Raw genomic sequence first — 18,485 nt, 5'->3', positions numbered from 1 at the left:
TCAGGACAAGGAAAATTTGCCACTCCCCTGAGTCATAGCCATTGTATAGAACAGCACGTAGACACTCTTGATCTCAACAATGTGTGGGTCACACGTACACAATAACCTTTAGGTCAGTCATTAAGCTGCTCACAAGACCACATTCCTTTCCCATGTGGGCAATAGGCTCACCCCCTTAGCTGTAGATTACCCCAGAGATAATATAGATATTCCATTTTAGTATATATTAACCCTGTGTTTACTTAACCAGGTAAGATTTCTATCTTGGCCTTTGTAACTGCAATCCGCTGCCGCCCTGGCTAGGGGCTGAAGTTATCAAGCTTGCAGAAAACCCCTCATCCAAAAATGCCCTACCTGGTAAACAAGATCTAAGAAAAATATGTGCCAGACAGATGGACTCCCTCACCTGAGGACTCTGATTGATTACACCTGATCAAACAGAACAATACATCATGTTTTATGATTATTGTTCCCTTGCTTTGAATACCTTATTTTTTAGAGTAGAATCTTTTACTTTCCCCTCACCCCTCCTACTCCTGTAAACATTCCTCAATAAAAATATATGTCTCCTAGCCACAGACACTGCAGTCTTGAGCCTGCCCTGACTGTAGTCCACTGAGAACATACTAAAGAGCATAAAGGTCTCTGCCTGATTTCTTCTCACCTGCATTGCCTCTGTCGAGTCAGCCCACCCCAGCTGGAGCAGGTCTCCGGCACCCAACAGAGTTCTGACATCACAGTTCAACCCTAGCCTTCGGCCAGCTCCAGATTATGGACACATTTATCCCCAGTGTATTCAGGAAGATCCCTGGACTTGTACCTTGAACCTTCCCAAGCAGGATTGCTTTGCAGAATTTCATGTATTCAGAACTATGCCATCATCTAGTCCCCATTAGGAGCTCATTAATTGTTTTTTGTATCTTTTTGATAAATCACATTCAGTTTATTTAACACTGTCTTATTTTACTTTGTCACTATAGGATGCCTCACACATCTATTTTCATTCTCAGTTCTTGGATTAGCTATTTCTCCAAGGCCATCTGGTTGTTTCTATTGGAATATGCATTAAAAATTAAGATTCAATTGCAAGGTTTACTCTTTGCTACTGAGATGTGATCATTTCCAGGTATCTTCAGCTTATGGAGCAAGGAAATGTATGCAAATATACTTGTCAATATATATATTGGGTCACTGGAAAAGTCATGATATATTTTTGCATAGAAAAAAAAACAGAAAAATAAGTCATGACTTTTTGACAACCTAATATGTGTATCTATAAATATTTTATATGTGACCATCTGTGTGTGTGTGTATGTGTAGTTGACTGTTCTAGGCCTTTTACCTTTTCTTACAACTTTTAGAATTGGCTTATTGATACCTGAAAGATTACTGGAGTGTTGATTGAGGTTGTGTTGAATCTACAGATCAAATTGAGAAGAAATTACATTTTAACAATATTGAATCTTCTAATCCAGGAACACAGAATATCTGTCCACTTATTAAAATTTTTACTAACTTTTTTCTTGGAGTATTGTTACTTTCCACATATGGATCCTGTACACCTTTGTTAAATTTATATCTACACATTTTTATTTTGGTCCTATTGTAAATAATATTGCTTTTTTAAAATTGAAGTGCTAATAAATTATTGCTGGTAAATATCTTTAGTATATTTAGCTTATATCTTGCAACTTTGTTATAATAGCTTATTAGTTCCTGGTAGTTTTCATTGTTGTTTGCTGATTCTCTAGGATTTTCTACATAGACAAACATATTAACTATACATAAATATAGTTTATCTATTTTTTGCACTCTGCATATTTTTACATTCTTTTCTTGTACTGACTAGGACTTCTGGATCAATACCTAATAGGTGTGCTGGCTTATAATGTAATCTATGTTGGATAATGCTTCCTGTGAGCTTCAAGAGCATGTATATTCTGCTTTTTGATGGTGTATTACATAGATGTCAATTATACCTAGTTGATTGTGCCATTTGGGTTCAATATATCCACCCTACAGTTTTCTGTTTGCTTATTCTATTAGTTTGGTGCAAAAGTAATTGCAGTTTTGAGCCATAAATTTATCATAACTAGGCTTAGACATATCTTTATTTATTTAATTTTATTTATTTTTTTCCTGAGAAGTTTTTGCTGTGGGGTGCATGCACTCACCAGAGAGACAAGAGAGGCAATCAGACAGAACATGTGAACTCACCCTCTGGGGGAATGGTCATGCCACAATTCATTTATCTCCATTCTCCTCGAGATTTTTGGCGTGCATGAACAAGTATCCAGTGTGCGTTTCAAGCTTCCAGGTTCTGGGCTTGAACCATAGTTGATCACGTGGAAGTCCAGCACCTTAATCACTACACTACTTACTTGTTCAAGACACGTCTTTATTAAACAAAATAGAAACCATTAGAATCAACATATTTTTGCCAATGAGAAATATTTTTTTATTCCTGTAGTGTAAAAATCCATACTTCAGGATTCAATCAACTCTTGGAAAGCATCTTCTGCATCCTACTGGTTGTGGAAGTGTTTCCCTACCAATAGTTGTTGAGATGCTTGAAGAAGTGGTAGTTGATTGACAAGAGAGCAGGTGAATATGACGGAAGAGGCAAACTTGCATGGCCCAATCAATTCCAGTTTTGAAGTGTTGGTTGTGTGACATGCAGTGGGCATTGTCATAAAGAATTAAACCCTTTCTGTTGACCAATGCCTGCTGTGAGCACTACAATTTTTGGTCCATCTCATCCATTTGCTGAGCTTACTTCTCAGATCTAATGGTTTCACTGGGATTAAGAAAGCTGTAGTGGATTAGAGCCCAAAATGATGACTTTTACCTTTTCTGGTGTAAGTTTTGCTTTGGGAAATGCTTTGAAACTTCTTCTTGGTCCAAACACTGAGCTGGTCATATCTGGTTGTCATATAAAATCCACTTTTTATCTCATGTCACAATCTAATAGAAACATGGTTCATTCTTGAGAAGAATAAGAGAAGATGACACTTCACAACAACTATTTCTTTTATTTTCAGTCAACACATGAGGAACCCACTTACTGATTTTTTAAAAGGTTTTAAACCTTAAATAGTTTTTTTTTCATAGGGCACATGCACTCACTGGAGAAAGACAGAAACAGAAAATGACAAATTGTCCTCCAGAGGAGTTGGCTAGTCCACAATCCCTTCTCCAGTTTCACCTCAGGACTTTGGACCTGCATACATATGTGCCTGGATCTAGGATTTGAACCACAGTGAACCACTTGGGAGTCCAATCCCTTAACCACTACACCACCTGCTGACCCCTTAATGAGTTTTTTTGTTTGTTTGTTTGTTTGTTTTTTTATCTTTCCAACTTGCTTTTAATACTGCATGACCAGAGAATGCTCTACATTGAGTTCTTCAGCAATTTCTCATGTAGTTGTAGAGAATCAGATTCAATGATTGCTCTCAGTTGGTGTTTGTCAACTTCCAATGGCCAGCCACTATGCTTCTCATCTTCAAGGCTCTCTTCTTTGGAAAACTTCTTTATTACATTTTAAAAATATTTATTTATTAATTTTTAATTTAGATATAATCACTGTATACCTTTATGCTGGAGGCCTGCTCCAGCTGAGGTAGGTTGAAGCTCGTACACAGGGAGGTGACGCGGGAGATCAGAAATTCAGGCTGAAACCTCAATGCTCTTTACCATGTTCTCAGCCGACTACAGTCAGAGAAAGCTCAAGACTGCAGCCCTGATGGCTAAGAGACATATGTATTTATTATTGAAGGAGTTTTACAGGAGTAGGATGGGTGAGGGGAAGTAAGTAAAAAATTTACTCTAAGAAACAGAGTATACAAAGTATGGAAACAATAATCATAAAACATGATGCACTGTTCTGTTTGATCAGGTGAAGCCAAACACAGTCCTTAGAATGAAGGAAGCTTGATAACTTCAGACCCAGGCCAGGGCAGCAGTTTTGCCGGTTACAATGGCCTAGATAGAAATCTTGTCTTGTTAAGACACGGTTAATATATACTAAAGTGATATATCTATATTGCTTTTGGGGTAATTTACAGCTAAGGGGGTGAGCCTATTGCCTACATGGGAAAGGAATGTGATCTTGCAAGCAGCTTAATGACTGACTTAAAGGTTACTGTGTACTTGGGACCCTCTATGTGCTGTTCTATACAATGGCTCTGGCTTGGGGAATGGCAATCCTCCCTTGTTCTGAGATCAAAGGTGGCTCATGGTCTTTGTTTGGGGTATCAGTGCCTCCTGGATGAGTCCCTAAGCCTCCCCCAGGTACTCAGGTCATTTCACCAATTTAGTAGCTTTCCATTAACTCAAACTTTTCTAATGTTATCTATGTAATCCCCAGAAGGAGAGGTGAATGCAGCATTCTTTGTTGACATTTTCCAGGCAGGTGGAGTGAGTCTCAAACTTCCTGATCCTCACTGCATCTTAGGAAATTGCACTTCTTCAGGATCACTAATTGGCTTTGTTGTAAAGTTGCAGTAAGGCTGGGAATGTTATTTTGCCCTTATGGGGTACTGTCAGTAAAACTCATGGCAGAGAAATTAAGTGCAGGCCAGTACAGCAACACAGTGGAGAACTGGAACTCATAAACTGCTTACCTTGCTCACAGTTTCTTCCCGGTCCAGTCCTTGCTTTAGGCATGGGAGGCAGCTTTTTTATCAGTCTGTATTGTCTGCATGGTCCTGACACCTTTATGGTATACATGGTTTTTCCCAGCATGAATACAGTGCATACTAGTCAAGCCAAAGACATTACTATATACATTATTATTAGCAGATCATTTTTTGTTTTTGTGTTTATTAAATGTGTTGTTTGTTTTTTCCCTGATCTGTTCTCTCTCACCTCCTCCACCCCCTCTCCCAAATCCTGTCTCTAGTATCTACAGTTGCCCTCCTTGCTATTATACATTTCAATTTTTCAGTTTCAACTATGGAGCACAGATATTCATCATATATTGAGTGGGGACATACTCAGTCTTTACACATTTTTTTTTTAAGATGTGTGTCTGTTCCATGGTCAGTAAAGACCAAATGCATTCACCATATGAAAGTCAAACCACTTAGTGACTCCAGAGTTTGGCTAACACTGAAGCACCAGCATTGTGGTATAGAATGGATTCTCATGGTCGGCATAATCTCACCCAAGGCTCCAATTATAAAATTTAAAAAAAGAGAAAAAACAAAAAACAAAAGCAACAACAACAAAACAAAAATGTGTGCGAAGGAGAAGCTGACTTGTGGGAACTAGACACTGGGCAGGGGAGCCACTGCTTCGGCTTGTGCCCCCCTCCATTGCCCAGGTTCAATTAATCTAATTCATATCTTTTCTTTTCTTTTCTTTTCTTTTTTTTTTCCTATAGGGCATGTATGCTTGCCAGACAAACAGAGGCAGAGAGACAGAAAGTGAGAAATCACCCCTCAGGGATGACCAAACTGCAATCCCTTCCCTATTCTCTTCTCAGGATCTTGGGCACGCACGCACACACGCCTGGCGTGAGTTTTAAGCCACCAGGTCCAGGACGCAAACCATGGTCGACTACATGGAGTCCAGCGACATAGCCATTATGCTAACTGCTGGTCCCTGGCCCTTTCTTTCTTGATAAGAAAATAAAAAAGGGTTGACATAAAAAAACAAGCCAATGAATTGTGGGGAAAGGGTGTGTAAAAATTCTTGAATCTCCACTGTACTGTACGTTCGTACCAGTTCCTGGACCAAGTGCATTGTTGGGAGCTGTCCCCACTGCTTTACAATCCATTGTGAAATTGAGTAAGAAAATCTCTTGAAAATGTTTGTCTAACATTATTTTCATAATCTAAAATACACATAAAATAAACAGTATATAATAAGTTATTAATAAAAGAAAATAGAGCAATAAATGGAAAATGGTATAGAACAGAGTCACATTTATTAAGAATGTATTCACTATCAAACAGCAAATTTCAACAATGCAAAACCACAATTACTGTTGCATTAACCTAATATCAATTACTGATAGACTTTTATTTTTAAGGTTTTCAATTTCTGGTCTATTCTGAGTTTATTTTTGGGAAGAGTGTAAGAGTGTAAGATCTGCATCTAGATTTTTTAATTTTTTTTCCCTTCTCTTCCTTTCTTCCTTCTGTTTTTCTTTCTTCATTTCTCTTTTATTTTCTCTTTCTCTCTCTCTCCTTTTGTGCTCTCTCTCTCTTTTTCCCCCTTTCTTTCTCTTTAATTTCTCCTTCCTTCCTCCCTTCCTTCCTTCCTTCCTTCCTTCCTTCCTTCCTTCCTTCCTTCCTCCCTTCCTTCTTTCCTTCTTTTAAAAGAAAATTGCTTATGGATGTCTAGTTTCAGAAACATTTGTATCTTTAATACATTGTATTGCCTATGCTCCTTTGTCAAAAATCAGTTGCCTGTATTTAGGAGAATCTATATCTGGGCTCTCCATTGATCAATTTGATCATTATTTCACTAATACCAAATAGTCTTGATTAGTGTAGCTTTATTATAAATCTTGAAGTTTGGTGAAGTCAGTTCTTCAACTTTGTTCTTAATATTTTGTTGGCTATTGTGTATCATTTGATCCTGCACATAAACTTTAGAATCCGTTTGTTGAAAACTACAAAATAACTTTTAAAAATATTATAATCGAGATTGCAGTAAATCAATTTGATTGGTTTAATGATCAAGATGAAAAGAACTGATATCTTGATAACATGGAGAATTCTTATCCATGAACTTGGAATATATTTCCATTTGTTTAGTGTTTACATTTACTTGATCAGAGTTTTGTAATTTTTCTCATATGAAACTTGAACATATTTTGTGAGATTTCTGTATAGGTTTTTGGATGATTATTTGTCCTATGACCACATTTCTCTGCTTGGCCCAAGAAAAGATATTGCCTCTGAATTTACACAACTTTTTATTGCTTTAAGGGTGGGACTACTGACTTTCCAACTTTTTACATGTTAGAACTGGAAATTCCAAGTTATCATGTATTTGAAATATTTTACTAAAAATTTTATTATAGAGATCAATAAAGGAAATAAAGGAAACATAGATTGTGCATGACAACTTCTGGGAATGTCAAGTAGTTTGGTGTGCTTGAGGTTACAGTGTGTGTGTGAAGGAAGCTACACACAGAATGATGAAAACAGTGCTGGGAGGAGGCAGAGGTGAGGGGTTTTGCAGAGTGCTTTACATATAGTTTCAACAAATCATTTTTTTCTTATTCTTTTCTAAATTTTTCATGTGTAGCATTGGGTCCACTAGGTCTAAAATATTTAATAAAATTATATTTATTAAATAAAAAACAATGAAAGGAAAATATATTTGAAAAGCCATATTTAAAATTAAGTTGACATGATACATCGCATTATTCTTAAGGAATATAAAGGGATTTATTCCAGAACTCATTTAAAAATACTCAGCTTAGCGTGTCTGTAAGTACTTAAATATATAAAAATACATTTAATTTCCCATGTTTACAAATGTTGAGGAAATCTGTATTTAGATGGTGATTTTTCAATTTCAATTAATATTTATAGCTACCTGTTGCTGTTTCTCTGGTAAATAGGAATTTACACTTTGGGCAATATCCCTGGAATTAACACTGATACTCAAACTCTCTGGAGGTAGTTAAAGGGTTTAAAGTTCTGGTTGTCCTCTCCTATATTTCTCCAAGAACTATTGTTTCTTTGGTGTTCCCAAGACCACAGGACAGGATGTTTTCTCTGTCAGGTGTTTTCTTACCTAATTTTAAGGAAAACAATTCTTCGCTACCCTTGTAAAGTGAAATAACAGTGATTTGTATTTTGCTTTCTTGTCCATGATTTTAGCTTCCATTAGGACTGAAAATTTTGGGTTGTTTGAAAAGTCATAACACATTTTTGCATAAAAAATCAGAAAAATACATCATGAGTTTTCTGACAACCCAATAGATATGCATTGCAGAGCTATCACAAGTGACAATTGAATATTTATCCAGGGATCTGATGGACAACTTGTATTTTTTGTTGTTTGTGGATATAAATGGGAGATATCTCAGTCCATGGAAACTCTGTCTTATGCCTGGCATACAGAAATTCACCAGGTTTTATAAATAAAGGCCATATGTAGTGTAAAATGTTAAACTATAGATTTTGACAATATTTTAGTTTATTTTATATTACAAATGAAGGAAGTCAGGCTTGGACAACTTTAGAGAATTTTTCTTGTTCACTAACTAGTTGCTGGCAAAATTGAAATTCATTTTCTTTTCTTTCTTTTCTAATTTTATTTTCCCCATGGAGCTCATGCACTCACCAGAGAGGGAGACAAATAGAGAGAGAGAAAGTAAGAAATTACCCCCACAGGGAGAATGGCCATGCCACAATCCCTTCTTTATTCTTCTCAGAATTCTGAGCATGCATGCACACACACCAGGTGAGTTTCAAGCCACCAGATCCAGGACTCAAACCACAGTCATGTGGGAGTCCAGAATCTGAACTACCACACCACCTGCTGGCCTCAAATTCACTTTCATATTTTTTTTTAACTGCTAAGGGTATGCACACTCACTAGAGAGAGACAGAGAGAGAGAGAGAGAGAGAGAGAGAAGGAGAAAGTAATCCCCACAATTCCTTCTCCATTTCTCTACCCCATTGGTAATGAGCTCAATGTTTTGTAAGTTATTAAGCCTGGGATTTGAACTAAGAATGACCATGTGGGATCTAGCTCTCTTAACCACTACACCATAGATCTGATCCTTAAATTCATTTTCAATTTAGCAAACTTTTCCCTATCTCAGTTTTGAAGGCTGATCATTTTTAATTCTCAAAACCAGAAAAAGGTCTCAATGTTTTATTGAGTTTTATGCCTAGTGTTTGTAACCAAATATAAGATGTTCAAATGTTTAGTATCTTATAGAACCACTCACAACATTCTTCTTATGGTAAATGAGATAGTAGAGAAATCCCTCGAGGGAGCAGAGGAAATTATTTTAGAGACATTTGTAGATCCCCTAATAAATATGACCATTTTCTTCAGCAGTTCATTCACCAGGTTTTACCAAGTAGATAAATCCTGTAAATCATTCCCAGGTGACAAAATTCATCCTTCTGGGTCTTTCTCAAGTATGGGAGCTAAGTTTCTCTCCTTCATTATCTTTTCTACTGTGTATATTATGACTGTAACTGGAAAACTCCTTATTGTGGCCGTTGTGACCTCTGACTCACACCTGCACACAACCATGTACTTTCTGTTGGCGAATCTTTCCTTCCTGGACTTTTGCTACTCTTCCATCACAATGCCCAGGATGCTGGTGGATTTACTCTCAGGAAACTGCACCATTTTCTTTGGTAGCTGCCTGACTCGGTTCTTCTTCCACTTCATTGGAGGCATAAAGATCTTCCTGCTGCTGGTCATGGCGGACATGGCGTCCGGCCACTCCGTTGCCATTTCCCAGCCCCTCCACTACACACTTATGAATAAGACACACTGTGGGCTCCTCATGGCAGCCTCCTGGGTGGGTTTCTCTGTTCTCTTCATTGTGCAGGTTGGCCTGACTCTTCGGCTGACATTCTGTGGGCTTGATAAACTGGACAACTTCTACTGTGATGTGCGCCAGCTGATCAAGTTGGCCTGCATAGATACCTTTGTCCTTGAGCTCCTGATGGTGTCTAACAATGACCTGGTGACCCTGATGTGCTTTCTGATGCATCTGGTATCCTACACAGCACCCCTGTAGTGCTCAGAAGCCACTAGCAGGAAGACCACAGTGAGGCTCTGTCCACCTGTGCCTCTCACATTGCTGTGGTGTACCTTGTGTCTACATCTATGCAAGACATTTTCAGACTTTCCCCATGGACAAGGCCATCTCTGTCCTGTACACAATAGCCACACCCATGCTGAATCCTGCCATATACCCTAAAAAAGAAGGAAGTGATCACGGCCATGAAGAAGTTGTGGAGGAAGCAAAAGGACCTTATCGGTTCCCTGAAGCATTGATCCCCTAGATCAGCAGAGAATCTGACAGGTGCTTCAGGGTTCCCACTTGCTGGAGATGACTCACAAAGTAGACAAACTCCTTGTTACTCTTCTCCATTGTTCTTGGTTTCCATCAGGGTCTTGTGATTGGAACTTTGAGACAAGCCAGGACATGGGATGAGTTTCCTAGAAATGGTTCCAAGTGTCTCCTAGAGAAAGTAATAGGTGCTTTTAAAAAGTACTATTAGGTATAATGGTTAAGTTGCTGGACTCTCATGTAGTCGACTGTGGTTTGAGTCCTGAACCTGTCAGCTTAAACTTATGTTGGCTGCGTGTGCATACACACCCAAGATACCAAGAGGAGAATGGAGGAGAAGGGACAGCGGTGTGGTCATCCTCCCTGGGGGGGTTATTTCTCGTTTTCTGTTTCTGTCTTTTGAGTGAGCACATGTGTCCTATAGCAAAATAAATAAATAAATAAATAAATAAATAAATAATGACACTGACCCTGCTGAGAAAGTTCCAATTGCAGTATGCACATAGGGAAGAAATCTGGTGTCTCTTTCCTGATACCACTTCTTGGACACAAAGTCCATTTGAAGAACTCAAAAGATTTTTAAACTTCCTGAAGAAAATAACAATATGGAGGTTACAGTAACTGTAGGTCCTCAAGTCTCAATTTTAAGTGAATAAATGAATGTTAGTGAAGAACAAGGGAAATGCATGAGCAATTTACCTTTTTCCTTGTAACTTTTTTTTTCTTAGATTTTGCTATAGGGCATGTGCACTCGCCAGTGGGAGAGAGAGAGAGACAATAAAAGGGAAAGTGAGAAATCACCCCCAGGATGGGGGGAAGGCCATGAGACAATCCCTTCTTACCATTTTCTTCTAGGGATTTTTGGGCACTCATATGCACCTGGCATGATTTTCAAGTTTTTGGGTCTGTCATGTGAGAGTTCAGTGCCTTAACCACCACATCACCCTGTGGCCTCTCATAACTTCATAAGGCTATTATTATTGCCATCATCATCACCATTATCATACTATTTGTTAAGAGTGAACTAATGCTAGACCTTGTACCAAGAGATTTTACATTTATTATTTATTTGATTTCTCTCTTATGAGGTAGGTATCATCATCATTTTAAAAAATGAGTCAATTGCAGACTGAAGACATCGAATAAGGTATTGAAGACCCCAGAGCTTGTTTTTGGAGTATAACCCAGGTTTCTACAACACTGAAACCTGAGTTCTTGATGGTACTTAAAATAGTTTGTTACTTCTAAAGTTCAATATCTCATTATGAGGTGTCCCTCACCCCATGTAGGATCCAGTGCCTTACCCACCATGCACATGTTGGCCCTTAGACTTAGTATTTTAAATTGGTCTAAGCCAAGTGCTGTTGGGAAAGCCAGGGGCCAGCTATTGGAATAGGAGGCCATGGAGTAGATGATTCCTAGAGAACTAAGCACATGAAGAATGTGGAACTGGGGAGGCTGGGCCAGAGAGTCAAGAGGGAATTGGCTTGAGGCCAGAAGACCCATGTGTGGGAATAGTTTTGTCCCACAACCTTGCTCAGAAACTCAACCTTTTAAATTCAGCCATCTCTTAGCTGTGTAGAACCACAGGTTACTTCTTTGATGGCCTGTCATCCCCTAGTTTTTAAACGGAGAGTGACATCAAAATATGTAAATAATCATGGCAGCTCTACTGTAACTTAGGAAGGGATAGAGAAACAGCCATGGCTGTTGTTCATCATCTCTATTTCTCCCCAACATCATAATCCTCCCTAATCCAGAGTCCTACATCTTCTACACCAAGTTCATCAACTGGCTCTTCCCTTTGTCAGAGGATCTGCACCATTTCATCCTTACCTTCACACTTAAGAATTAATTTTAAAATAAACTAAAGAAGGCATTTGCATAGGTAACTTGCTGAATGTTATTTACTATGAATGAACGTTATGCTACCATGAATTTATAGCTGGGTCATATGTTTAGTTATACAAAGTCACATGTGAAAATAAAATTAGCTTGTTTCTTTTTTCAATAACTGATATTATTATTTCTTTGCAAATGTCACCTGCTGGATGGTAGAGGAAAATAGCTAATACTTAGACAAATCTAGTGCTTTAATTTTATGCATAAAATTAAGTAGTCCCTTGAAGTAAATGATTATTTTCCTTAGCAAATAACTCAGTTTTTTACCCTCTCCCTCTTTCTAACCTTGTTCCCCATTTTACTTTCTTTCTCTTTTTTAATGAGAGATTTTTTTCCAAAGAGTGTGTGTGCTTGTGGGAGAGGGACAGAGAAACAGACATCAAGAAATCATCCCCTAGGGGAGATGGCCATGCCATAATCCCTTCTCATTCATTCTGCCCTCAGGATTTTGGGTATGCCTAATGTGAGTTTCAAGCCACCTGATCCAGGACTCAAACCACAGTAGACCATGTGTGAGTCCAGTGCCTTAACCACTACATCATCTGTTGGCCCCAATCTTGTCCTCTTTTAAAGTGTTGTCTAAATGTATGCATGAGAAGTGGAATTCAATTAACCTCATGGTGGTAAAGGAAGACAGGTCTTCACATCTACACAATGCCTTCTGGATGCTTGATGATTTCAGCCACCCAGTGGCTGACTTGGGCTGAGTTCTTGAATGATGACTGGGCATGAGAATAATTTTCTGAGTATTTTTCTGGCCTCTGAGGTTAAATCTGTGACTGACACAGCTCAAAGTTTATCTCTCTGTTTGATCAGGCTGGTGATGCTCCCATTCTAACTTACTCAGCTAAGTTTTGGTTTAGGTTATAGACCCCACCTTGAGTCTCTTGCACTTCCTTCATTCATCTCCCGGCCAAGGTCTTCACCCTGTGTGACTCAATTATCTCACCTATGGTCACTGTGAACCCCATGACACACCTCTAATGCGCAGTCCAGACTGTGTCTTCAGGAGCACATAGCATCATAAGTTCCATAGTGTATGGATTTAGATCACATGGAACAAATGCATCCTTCCCTCGCTTTCCCATCCTGTCCCTTAGATGGCTTTAATGCTACCAGATACCAGCTTGTTTTCTGAAAACCTTTGAGGCCAGTGGTTAAAGAGACCTCCCTGTGGAGCAGAAAGAGGCCTCCTGCTCTTGGCTTTCCCTTTGGTGTACCCAGATGTCATCTGCCTTCTCTGTCTCTGTATTCCTTAATTTTCTCTGTTTCCCTCTTTCTCTTCTTGTCTGACCAAGATTTTCTTTAGGTAAAATTCTGCATTTTCCCACATTATTCAGGCCTAGATCCTGGTGTACAAAGGGGCATTAATTGAAAACTATTAGAAAATTCCTTTTCTCAGCCAACACCCAGATTTTGCTATTATGGTCTTGATAAAAACAAAAGCCTCAAAACTGATAGAATTATTTTACATCTATTTCTCTCTTTAGATATCCTGGTGAAAATTGGGGAGTAGAAAGCTTAAGGCATAGATGGCTTAAGGAGGTAATTTAAATACCTTGGATTGCTATTGGGAAAATAGTTTTCCTTGGAACAGTCAAATGGTTGTTTTGTACTATAGAATCAATACATATGAGAAGAATGGCAGAAGTTCTGGAAAAGTACAGAAATGACCTAGGAATTGAATGACTTTTACTTAGCATTAGAACAGATCTGGATTGAGAGTTTATTCTTTATTTTATTATTCTTTTTCTAAATTTGCCATAGGATGTGAACACTTGCCTGAGGGACAGAGAGAAAGTGAGAAATCACCCCCCCAAGGGGGATGGCCATGCTGTAATTCCTTCTCCTCCATTCTTCTCTTGAAATTTTGGGCACACACACACACACACACACACACACACATGCCCTGTGGAAATTTCAAGTCACTGGATCTGGGACTCAGACCACACAGTAGGCCATGTGGGGTCCAGTGCCTTAACCACTACACCCTCTGCTGATCTGAAGTAAGACCAAGGAATCTAAAGATAGTTATAATTGTAGAGACAATATGATTTTAAAGCTGCTTGTGAGATGGTGTGTATCTGTCTTTGCTTTCTTCCAGAGGAGAATGTAGGGGAAGATAAATTTCCAGACTTTCCTGATTTAATTGGTACAGAAAAGTTGGTAGAGCAGCAGCCAAAATATGGGTGCTCCTCTTGTCCTTGTAAAAATCATTACTTACTCTCACTCTTAAAACAGATCATTGTGGCTCATGTGGCCCAGTGAGCACTGACAGTGACTGGAATTTAGGAGAGTGGGCTGATCTGGAAACAACTGTCCCTCCCACTTAGCATATGAAACTTAAGAGCCCTCTGTGTCTGGAGTGTTTTCTGGTTCTTTGAATGGCTTGCCTGAGAAGTAGCGAAATTTATAGGCCTGCTCCCTATGCTTTACGTATATGGCATCAGATACTCTCTCTCCTCTCTCCTCTTCCATATATGCTTCCTCCTATCTGTCTCTCTCCACCCAGCCATCTATATTACTACTAAAATATAATGTCATGATGGTGTTTGCTATTGGAATGTATTGGTGAAGGTGCATTGGGACAAACTTCTATGTAATCCACAGTTCCAGGATCATACAGAATCATGGATTGCTAGAGCTGACCACCTCCCTCCACCCTCCCCAAAAGATACTTCTAATCATCTTATTTAGGGCTCCAAATATAGGCTTAAGTGCTCCATAAATAACCCTTAATACTATGCTAAATTTTATGTATATAAGTTAAAGGAAAGAGGTATAGGGATTTTATAAGATTATCAAAGAGAATATATAATCTACCCAAACATTAAAACTCTTCTAACACAATTTCTTTATTTTCCACATAAGGAAGCTGAGGAAAAATGAGAAAGTGACCCATACAGAACACAGGCCAGTAAGTAAGATTACATTTACTAAATGGTGTTTCTTTTTAAAAAAAAAAAATTATTTAATTTTATGTATTCATTCATTTATTTTAATTTGACCAGAGTGGGGACAGGAAGGGAGAAATGAAGCTACCAGGTCTGGGACTCGAACTGTGGTTGCCTATATGAGAGTGTCCAGCACCTTAACCACCATGCTACCTGGTGGTTCCCCTAAATGGTGTTTCTTAACATGTTCTCCACAGGGCCTGACCAACAGGAGCCTGCTTACCTTTCAGTTTTGTGCCTTCTCTCTCTCTGCCTCTTGGCCATCATAATGTACTTCCTTTAGTTTCCTGAATATGCTCGGTGCACCTCTGAGCCTGGGTACCTGCAGCCCCTGCTGCAGGAAATGCAGGTTGCTGCCTGTCACCTACCTATTTGCACGGGTGTCCAGTGAAAGAGCACTTTTGCTGGGAAGCTTTCATTGTTTCTTTCCTTGTGAGCTAAGTGTCATTTGCCTCACGAGACCTTGCTTTCCCTGTCAGAGCCCTTGGTAACAGCTGGGGCTTCCCTTTACTAGCCAGTCTCTAATACAGACTGAAGCTAGATGGGCTGGAAGACTGTTCATCTTATCACTTCTGCTTCTGAAATGTGTATTGACTGTCCACGTGCTCCAGTCTCCCAGCCAACAATGAAGTCACACCTAGCAAGACCTCTCATTGAGTCTTCACCATCACTTCCCGACTGCAGCATTTGCCACTTCCTGTTTGGTGGTTGTTGTCTTACTGACACATATTAATTATATATATTTATGGAGGAAACTATGATTTTTTATTACATGAGTAGAATGTGTAATGATCAAATCAGGGTAATGAGCATATCCAGGATCTCAAACACTTATCATTGTTTTGTGTTGGGAACATTAAAAATCCTTTCTTAAAATACACAAGTGGGGGCCAGCAGGTGGCAAAGGCACTGGACTCCTGCATGGTTTACCAAAATGTGAGTTCTAGATCCAATGACTTGAAGATCGTGCCTGTTGTGCATGTGTGCCCAAAATATCCAGTGCCAGAGGAGACAGGGTTTTGTTATGGCCATCCTCCCTGGGGGGTGATTTTTCACTTTCTCTTTCTCTCCCTGGTGAGCATGTTCCCTATGGCAAAAAAAAAAAAAAACCCTAAAATAATAATAAATAAAAGGACATTCAAAAAGATAAATACAAATCAATAGTCTTTCGACATACAAAGTAAATTATTATTATTGTTTTTATTTTGTCAGAGGGTCTGTGTGTTCCCTGAAGAGGAACAGAAAAACAGAGAGAGAAAAAATGAGAAAGTGCTTCCCCCATGGGGCATGTTTATGCTGCAATCCTGTCTCCATTTCTTTCTCATTTCAGGATTTGGGGCACACATGCACACATGCCCAATCCATTTTCAAGCTGCCAGATCTGGGACTCTCTGCACAGTCAGCCATGTGGGATCCACCTGCCTTAACCACCAGGCCACGGGCTAGCCCAGTTATTGTTAATTGTAGTTACCCACTGTGCTGTAGGATACTGGAACTTCTTGTCTAACTAATTTTGTGTTTGTAACCGACAACGCCCTCTCCTTACCCACGTCTCTCCCCAGCCTCTAACTACTGTTCTCACCTTCTATAAGAAAATTTTCACAAGTGAGAACAGGTGATTTTTATCTCTCTGTGTTTGTCTTATGGTTCCTCAACAAGACTAAAAATAGAACATTGAACATTTATATGATCCACCAGCCCCACTACTAGAAAATACTCAAAGGAGAGGAACATAATAGATATCTGTACTCAGCTGTTTTCTGCAGCTCCATTCCCAATAGTCAGGATAGGCCATCAACCCAGGTGTCCATGGATGGATGAATATACAGGGAAAATGTGATATAGATGCAATGGAATGCTCTTTAGCTTTTAAAAGAATGATATCCTTTCATTTAAGGTGATATGGACAAACTTGGAAGATGTGTTAAGTAAAATAAGCAGGCACGTTTTTCTAATCAATTTTCTCACAGCTGATTGAGCTTTTAAAATACGATTTTTGAGAACCATCAGATGGTGGAATGGTTATGTTGCTGGACTCCCATGTAGTCAACTGCAGTTTGAAGGCTGAACCCAGAGGTTTAAAACTCATGCCAGGTATCTGCGTGCCCAAAATTCCAAGAAGAGACTGTAGAAAATGGATTGTAGTGTGACAATCCCTCCTAGGGGGTGATTTCTCACTTTCTGTCTCTCCATCAAGCACATACACCCTATGGCAAAAATCTCTCTAAAATCAATCAATTGATTGATTAAATCAAATTAAAATTTTCTAGAATATAAGCTTTAAAATTTTTATTTTTATTTATTGATTTTTTTTAAATAATTATTTTGTTTAACTTTATTTATTTATTTAAATTTAACCAGAGAGGGACAGAGTGAGTGAGAGAGAAAGAGAGAGAGAGAGAGCAAGAGAGGGAAAGTGAGAAAGCAAGCCACCAGGTCCGGGACTTAAACCATGGTCAGCCATGTGGGGAGTCCAGTGCCCTTAATTACCACGCCACCTGCCAGCTTCTAAGTTTTAAAATATTTTTTGAGATGTTTTTGCTAAAGGGTATGTGTATTTTTGACAGAGAGACAGAGAGACAGAAAGTGAGAAATCACCACCCCCCCAGGGGAAATGGTCATGTCGCAATCCCTTCTCCTACATTCTCCTCTCGGGATCATGGGCATACACACACATGTGCCTGGCGTGAGTTTAAGCCACCGGGTCCAGGACTTGAACTGCAGTCAACTACATGAGAGTCCAGCGACATAGCCATTTCTCTAACTACTGGTCCCAGTTTTAAAACTTTTACAAATATTTTGTCTGTTACAAAGACAGTTTACCCAGCTAAATCACAAAGCCATAATCTCAAAATATCCAAATTATGACTTATTAATAAACATAAGTAAATAAATCTTCACATAGAACTGTAGATGAAGTTGAAAAAGAAGGCCTGTTTTTGTTAGTTTTTAAGAGAGATTTCTGCTATAAGGTGCATGTGCTGACCAGAGAGACAGAGAGAGATGGGGAGACAGAAAGTGAGAAATCACTCCCCAGAGAGCATGGCCACTCCACAATCCCTTATCTTCCATTCTGTTTTTGGGATATTGGGTACGCACGCACATGTGCTGGGCATGAGTTTTCAGCTGCCATATCTGGGACTTGAGCCATTGTCCACCACGTGGGAGTCCAGTGACATACTATTACACCATCTGCAGAACCCAAAATGACCTATTTTTAAAACAAAATGCATCAGTGTAAAAGCTTCAGGTCTATTGTCTAATTAACTTGGCTAGCCATATTTCTTCCCAGTATGATTTGATTACATCATAGATAAAGTCCTTCCTATCTGACCCAGACACCACCCACCTCTCCAATCTTGCTTTTCTAACTCCCTTTTTTCCTAACTTTCCATTTATTTCTCTCAGTATCTTCCCTTACTCCCTGGAATTACACTTCCTCTTTGCTGTCTCTGGGAGGCTCCTACCATCTGGCTAAGTCCCGCTCAGCCTCCCTCTCAGGGTAAAGGCCTTTCCTCACATGCATGTCCCTGATCTCTAATCCAGGCTTGTCCTCACAAGCCCTTGTCCCAGAACTCAGAAACGTTTACCACACATTATAAATACTTCCTCATTCATGC

The 18,485-nt window shown here is 39.1% G+C and overlaps 1 pseudogene; it reads left to right on the top strand.

Moving 5' to 3' along the window:
• Positions 1-2,834: 2,834 nt before the first annotated feature.
• LOC106733277 (olfactory receptor 4D5-like) lies at positions 2,835-10,248 on the top strand (annotated as a pseudogene).
• Positions 10,249-18,485: the final 8,237 nt, after the last annotated feature.

This window comes from Tupaia chinensis, unplaced genomic scaffold, assembly GCF_000334495.1.
Source record: "Tupaia chinensis unplaced genomic scaffold, TupChi_1.0 Scaffold142576_1, whole genome shotgun sequence".
NCBI classification, from domain to species: domain Eukaryota; kingdom Metazoa; phylum Chordata; class Mammalia; order Scandentia; family Tupaiidae; genus Tupaia; species Tupaia belangeri.
The sequence above is the reverse complement of the archived record's forward strand: the minus strand, read 5'-3'. Positions and strand labels throughout refer to the sequence as shown.